Source organism: Schistocerca piceifrons, chromosome 1 (assembly GCF_021461385.2).
Source record: "Schistocerca piceifrons isolate TAMUIC-IGC-003096 chromosome 1, iqSchPice1.1, whole genome shotgun sequence".
Classification (NCBI taxonomy): domain Eukaryota; kingdom Metazoa; phylum Arthropoda; class Insecta; order Orthoptera; family Acrididae; genus Schistocerca; species Schistocerca piceifrons.
Window position 1 is genome coordinate 754,575,078 of NC_060138.1, and position 8,041 is coordinate 754,583,118.

At 41.2% G+C, this 8,041-nt stretch overlaps 1 pseudogene; it reads right to left on the minus strand.

Annotated features, from left to right (window-relative positions):
- Positions 1–4,305: 4,305 nt before the first annotated feature.
- Positions 4,306–4,423, minus strand: LOC124728148 (annotated as a pseudogene).
- Between the last annotated feature and the right edge of the window lie 3,618 nt (positions 4,424–8,041).

An 8,041-nucleotide genomic window follows, 5' to 3' on the forward strand; every position in this document is an offset into this window, starting at 1 on the left:
CTTACTGAAGACGTGCACTGTGGTCGCATGAGTCGCGATTTTAGTTCTTTTCAAATAATGCAAAGTGCCGAGGCAAGAGGTGACCCAATAAGGCGTATAACCCATGGTGTATAATGGCACTTTTATAATTGTGGCCATGTATAGGTCCCCGCTGGGAAATTTTCAGCTATTTTTGAAAAACTTGGATTCCTTCTTGTGCTACCTGTCAGACAGAGGAAAGCAAATTATTGTTGGTGGGGATTTGAATGCAGATTTTCTGCAAGAGTCCGATAGAAGGCTTGACCTTGAAGTATTACTTGATTCTTTCAATTTGACGTCAGTTATTGATTTTCCTACTCAGGTGGTACAATAAAGCAGCACACTGATAGTAATGCTTTTATAGGCCAAGATAAATTTCATCAAATTAAATCTTTTCCTGTTAGGAATGGTCTATCTGATTATGACGCACAGCTAGTTACAGTATATGACATAGCTCCGTACAGTAATGCAAAACAGTTCTCCAAAATAGTGCGTTCAGGTAACGATTTAACAACTGCAAATTTTAGGGTTAGCTTGCAACAGTTAGACTGGGATGAACTGTACAGGGAACCAGATGCTAATTTAAAATTTAACCTAGTTCATGATACCTTTGTGAGTATATTTGGAAACAGTTTCCCTAAGAAAACAGTGAAATGTAGTTTTAGGGAAACATCGAAAATAAAAATATGAAAGGGGAAATGTTTCTTATAGCTAGTAGGAACAGTGAAACATTGTACAAACTACTGCACTGTATTAAGCAAAGTTATTAAAAAGTCCAGAAGCATGTGCATTATGTCTGAGATTAGCACATCTGATAATAAAATTAAAACAATTTGGAATATTATGAAAAGGGAAAAAGGGCAACCGAGAGGACAGGAAGACTGTATTTCTATCAGACACAATAAAAAGTTTGTTAAGAAGAAGTCAGAAGTAGAAAACATTTTGAATAATAATTTTTTAAATGTTGTGGAGAAAATAGGTTCCAGCTATTCATCAGAAAATACAAGGCAGTATATGGAAGAGGCAGTACCTACACATTTTGATAAAATTGAAATTCAACCCACCTCTCCTACAGAAATTAGGAAAATAATAAATTCACTCTACAGTAAAAGCTCACATGGAACTGATGGCATTTCCAGCAGAGTACTAAAAGGTTGTTCCCAACAGATACGTAGATTCTCAGCCACATATATAGTAGCTCACTGAAACAAGGCATTTTTCCAGATAGACTGAAATACGCTACTGTTAAAACATTGCATAAAATGCTAACAACTACCCAAATCTCACTCCTGACAGCTTTGTCCAAAATTCTTGAAAAAGTAATGTATTCAAGAGTAGCATCATATATTTGTAAAAAAGAAGTACGTACTAAAAAAAATGTCAATTTTGTTTTCGAAAAGGCTTTTCAACAGAAAATGCTGTATATGCTTTCACTGATGAAATATTAAATGCATTAATAAGCTAACATCACCCATTGAGATATTTTGTGATCTCTTAAAGGCTTTTGATTGTGTGAATCATGAAATTCTTCTAGGTAAGGTTACGTATTGTGGTATGAGTGTCATATTTAACTGGAAAAATGTGAAAGGTTGAAATTAACAGTACAGGTGGTCTGCAAAAATCAGCAGTCCTCTAACTGGGTAGGTATCAAGAATGGTGTCCCAAAGGGTTCAGTCTTGGGTCCCTTATTGTTCTTAATATATATAAATGACTTGCCACGTAATATTCATGGAGATGAAAAGTTAGTTCTTTTTCATGCTGATGCAAGTATGGTAATTACACTCAAAAAGAAGAATCACCAGAGGAAATTGTAAATAATATCTTTCACAAAATTATTAAGTGGTTTTCTGCAAATTGCCTCTCAGTAAATTTTGAAAAAACACAGTATATACAATTCTGTACAGTAAATGGCATAAGCCGGCCGGTGTGACCGAGCGGTTCGACCGAGCGGTTCTAGGCGCTTCAGTTTGGAACCGCGCGACCGCAACGGTCGCTGGTTCGAATCCTGCCTCGGGCATGGATGTGTGTGATGTCCTTAGGTTAGTTAGGTTTAAGTAGTTCTAAGTTCTAGGGGACTGATGACCTCAGATGTTAAGTCCCATAGTGCTCAGAGCCATTTGAACCAAATGGCATAACACCATTGGTCAATATAGACTATGAACAGAAGTCTGTTGCTAAGACAGAATATTCAAAATTTCTGGGTGTGTGCACTGATGACGAATTGGAAGAAACACATTGATGATCTGCTGAAACTGCTAGGTTCAGCTACTTAATCTATTAAGGTTATTGAAAATTTTGGTGATAAACATATCAGTAAATTAGCCTACAATGGCTATTTTCATTCACTGCTTTCATGTGGAATCATATTTTGGGGTAATTCGTCATTAAAAGAAAAAGTATTCATTGCACAAAGGCTTGTAATCAGAATAACGGCTGGAGCCCACCCCAAGATCACCTTGCAGACATTTATTTAAGGAATTCAGGGTATTCACATTACCTTCACAATACATAAATTCACTTATGGAATTTGTAATTAATACCCCATCCCAATTCAAAAATAACATCGTAGTGCTTAGCTACAACACTAGAAGGAAGGATGATCTTCACTATTCTGGGTTAAATCTGACTTTGACACAGAAAGGGATGAATTACGATGTCACAAAAATCATTGGTATTTTGCCAAATAACTTTAAAAGTCTGACAGGTAGCCAACCAACATTTAAAAACAAATTAAAAGAATTTCTGAAAGATAACTACTACTACACAATAGACGAATTTTTAGATATGAAGTAGTATCAGTTTAAAGAAATATTTTTTTGGGTAAAGAAAACTTATGTTGAAGTGCCACATTCCACATCTTTACTAAATGTCGTATTCATGATCTGTGAAACAAGTATTAATGTATGTATATGTTTGTACAGTGTAGTTCAGGGCAGAGATGATACTGAGATGTTCTAGAAGCATTTTCCGTATTATGACTTGGCCCAATTCATTCTGGTTACCGTGAACATCAACCAAGGTGCTCATTTCACCTTTCTCGGTGACCAAGCGTTGCCTTTCTTCTACTCCCTTATAATGAGTATCAACATGCCTTCTAAAACAACAGGCATATTCACAGAGCTATTCGCCTTTTTTTCTGATTCGAAACCCACTCTAGCACCCTGTATCATCTCGACAAGCCCCTCAAATCACAAGATCTTAATCCCACGCTAAATGTCTGGAACTTATGGAACAGTGGATGAAACTGGGCAAACAACGTCCGCGCAAACTGGTAGCACGGGACCTAATCATCAATGAGTGGTTTCGGGAGACTGTCTTCCTCATCTATTTAAGGCCATTATCAAGGTCGGAGTCGGTGCTACACGGAATTAGCGTGGTGTCTCCTATCAGCCCCTCCCCCTTAAGCTGAGGCCGGTGCGGTGTTGAAGCAGCGTGACCCTGCAGGCTGCGGGCTGGCGGACCGCGGCACGCGATGCCACGCCACGCCACACCGCGTCGCTCCCATCGATCGGTCCGGGCTGTGCCGGCCGACCTGCCCCAGCCTACACGCCTACCAGCGCCGAACTCTTGACTCCTCCCAAATCTTGCGTCGCACCTCGGTTGTAGCGCTAGCGCTCAGTTTCACCTCCCATCGCTAAACCTGCCGGTGCTGACGCCGCACTGATTTCTTTCACAAATAACAGCAGTTGTAAGCTCAAGTGTAACCTAAGAAACCCCTAATGTTCGATCGGTTATTGTGCATAAAACTGCCTGCTAGAATGGAAAATGGCATCGATAACGATATGGATAAAAAAACTACTCTGATTCGGAAAGTGCGAAACAAAATTAGCAAATTTAAATCAGCTACTGAAATTACACCTGTACTATGACAGAAAGCGATGTTTTGGAAATTGAATAACGACACAAAAATTAACACTGTATGCACTATCGCCATTCCATATACTGACAAAGTAATCAACATGTGAGCAACTCGGAGGATATCATCGAGCGACTGAATAATGGTCCCGATACCGTCCACTAAATGGTTAAATTTAGTCTGAAACAGTTCAGCAAACCAGCACAAATAAAAAACTAAACTCCTCCCCCCGAACAGGCCATGAAGGCCCAAAGGTGCCGACCGGCCGCTGTGTCATCCTCAGACCACAGGCGTCACTGGATGCGGATATGGAGGGGCATGTGGTCAGCATACTGCTCTCCCGGCCGTATGTCAGTTTCCGAGACCGGAATCGCTACTTCTCAATCAAACAGCTCCTCAGTTTTCCTCACAAGGGCTGAGTGCATCCCGCTTGCCAACTGCGCTTGGCAGACCGGATGGTCACCCATCCAAGTGCTAGCCCAGCCCGACAAAGCTTAACTTCGGTGATCTGACGGGAACCGGTGTTACCACTGTGGCGAGGCCGTTGGCAAAGCAGCACAAACACTAAGTAGTAAATAAGTACCAAATCCTGACGACCTCATGTCTGTGTAAGGCTGCTTCCGTCAGTGTAACCCTTACTTCAATCAGATGTTACATATTCCGCTGCCGAAAATGGTGACACCGCTTTCTGTAAACAATGTACACAAACAGAGGAATTCTGGTAAGACACTGGAACACGACGATCGCGGAAAATAAAAACATACATATGAATAAATAAATACGTATAGAGTACGAGGAACGCGAACTTGACCAGGTGTTGTCAACTGCTGGTGCCGTCTGAATTCCAATTTTTCTTCATATTAATTTGAAATTCGGTGCATAAGAATAACGCACAGACAAAAGAAAGAACAAAAATTACAGTTACCTGACCCCGTTATTTCCATTATATGGAAACAAAATAAACGTGTATTGACACCGTATTTTCTTAAAAAATAAAGGGATATCATTATGGTTTACACATGCCTACTGATTACACTCATTGCAAAATCTGCATTGTTAATATGTTATGCCTAGTGAAAATTTGTATCAGCCCAGGACTCCATCCCACAATTCTTTGTTTTTTTAGACCTATCGCCTTAACCATTAGGTTATCTGAACAGGCTTCCAGTCATGATTCAAACTTTCATTGTCACTCCTCCTTCCACCATTCAGAATTCTCTTCCTGTTCAAGAATAAGTCGTCTTTTTCACAAGGGCACTTATGTATAACACATCAAAGAATCTCAAACAGAACATTCTGCTTAGACGTAGCGTTCCATAGAGGATGCACCATTTCCCCCCATGACAATGGTAGCAGGAACCGCTTGACCTGGCTGTCGTAAAAGGTGGGCGCCTTACAATACACAGGGGTCAGCCAGACTCCAGATCATAGATAAAGTCTTTTTCCGGAAAGCAACCCAGACGCTCTTTCAGACTACTGCGAATCCTCTCAAAGACTCTAAGTGCTTTCATGAAATAAAAATTATCTCCCCAACGAGAAGTGTCCTTAGGAGTATTGTAGTTTAAGTAGGCGTTTTCAGGTAAATGAATAAATTCTGAAACAACTGACCGAAATGGTGCTGTAAGTCTAAGCCGAATTACAGTTTCTTATAAAAAAATACTAACGGCATCCGAAGAACGGCACACACTACAGAAGAATTTATTTCAGAACCAAATACAAGACATAAGTAGTAGCGCAATGGGGGTGCGGGGCTACACCAGGGGCAAGCATACATTCTGGCGCAAACCTATTTTTCTGCTCCATGTCACCCTTAACCTATTTTTCTCTTTTGATTGACTGGTCCTATTGTTCTACCCCACTTATGATTTAAAATTAATTAAATTGTGACAGCTGATTGATTTATGACCCACTCCCTTTCACCCATTCTTCTGCTAGGCGGTTTGTGACCCTCTGGTGATAATCCATCCTTCCAAGGAACCCTCCCCTCCTGCTCTCCCGCCAATACAAGTACACTTTCAGGCCTCAGTGACTCGAATGGCCCCATTCCACTCTATCAATTTGATCGATTAATTAATTGAATCGAAAAGTTAATTAACCCCTACCTATCTCGGAAACCCCCAGCTGATACCCTACCCTCCCCAACCTGGAAATTGGCGGGAAAAAGACTCAACTGAATGGCTCTTTGGTGGGGGAGTCGATTTAAGTGTGTGGAATATTTGTAAATAATTTCTAGTAGACAAGGCAATGTGTGGAATATTGTTTGTTAAACACTTTATGGGATACAAGGCAGTGTTTGGAATATAGTTTTTTTTAAAAAAGAATTTGTCAGGATATTGGTTGCAGTGTATGGAATACTGTTTATTTAAACATTTTGGGAATGACAAGGCAGCATGGAATATTTAAACAGTTGCAGCGCTTTTTTATTCCGAATGTGCAAGGGATTTATCGACATAACTGACTGCATACAATTACACTGTTAAAAATCATTCACACCGACTGCAGGTAACTGGGCTCCCACACCCTGACTGCTCTGCCGATCCACCACTTTGCATATTCCCACACTTGCAGGCTGCACTATGCCTGCTCGGACCCCATGACTGCTGTCATGTTGGCTGCTGCAATGCCAAACACCTTGTACAACATGCATGCTGGAAGTCACGCTAATCACTGAAGAAAGTGTCAGGTTGCGGGAACCCTTTGATATTTGATACCTGACAAGTTCCCGTCAATCTCTCTCTCTCAAGTGGCCACATCATGTCGCATGCCACTGCCGGATCTGCTTGCACCATAAGTTGCGGTCAGATAAAACCGCAAACAAAGCAGTGCTTTCCTGGTAAACTGCCAGCTGTGGATGTCTTGGAAATATTCCTTCACTCTATCAGACTGATTAACTAATTAAATCGACACCCCCTGTGTGTAACAGTTTTTCCTTGCTTCCTATTGGTGGACACTAGGACTGAAATATTGGCAGGATTCGATCCTGCAACTACTCAGTTTAAAAACCCTACTGGATTCTTTTCTTTCTGTTGCCTCTTATCAGTGGATACTGATACAGTTAGGTCATTTGGTAGGGAATCAGTTACGTTGAGGTAACTGAATATTTCAAATTTCAGCTCAGTTGCATGCTATGTCCTAAAACATTCTGCAGGAGGGCTGGACTGGTGTGTGTGTGCTGAGAATACCATTATTTGAAGCAATAAGTTGATCAATTGGAAATTTGATGTTGTGATTGGGTTTTTAAAGCACTATAAGCTGGTTATCTTAGCTACACCAGGATGAAGAATGATTGTGATGGTGATGATGGTGATGATGATGGTGAGGAGGAGGAGGAGGAGGAGGAGGCAGAGGAAGGTCTACCACGTGATGGGAAAGTAACAACAAGTACCACTGCAAGACAGAATCCACTGTGATGTATTGAGAAGGAGTAAACAGAACAATCCAAAGTAGTAGTTGTGATGGTTGGATGTTGGAGGTCGCACATCTCGCATGCTCATGTCTTGATGTCCGCGTGCAGTGCCCCAGGCCAGAGAGTCAGACAGTGCTAGTTGCCGTAGTGTACACAAACCTCGGTCTCGACCCACCAGAGAGGACCACCTGTGCGTGGAGGGCGTGTGGGGATGACTGGAGTGGCAGGAATTCAGGCATTGTCAATATGTCCAGTGCCAGCACTTACCAGTAATAAGAGACTGAATCTTCTGAAATTTCCACATAAAAATCGGAGAATAGTCGCAACACACGTGATCACGACAGTTGCTCAACAAAACACATACTGAGTATTAGTTCGCTATTCACCCAACCAGAGGGCGACAAAGTTATACCCCACCTTAATGGTTCAGGAGACTCAGCAACGGCTCGTGCTTTAAGACGGAAATGTACATTTGTTCCGAGCACTGGATATCATCATCACCCACCCGCTTGCCATGCAGAATCCTACGAAACTAGCCAGATATTTATCACTGTAATTATAATTAAATATTATAACTGTAGCGCCAATCTGGTGGGATTCGACAATGACGAAGGATCAGAAATACCACCTAGTGATGACTGTGGCTCTGGAAATATCAGCATCTATATCCTTCTTGGGAGTGGATATAATTTCCCTGTAAAATCTTTCGTCCCCCTTATAGCTATTGAAGTGTTGAAATTGCAGTTTTCCAAGTCAAATCC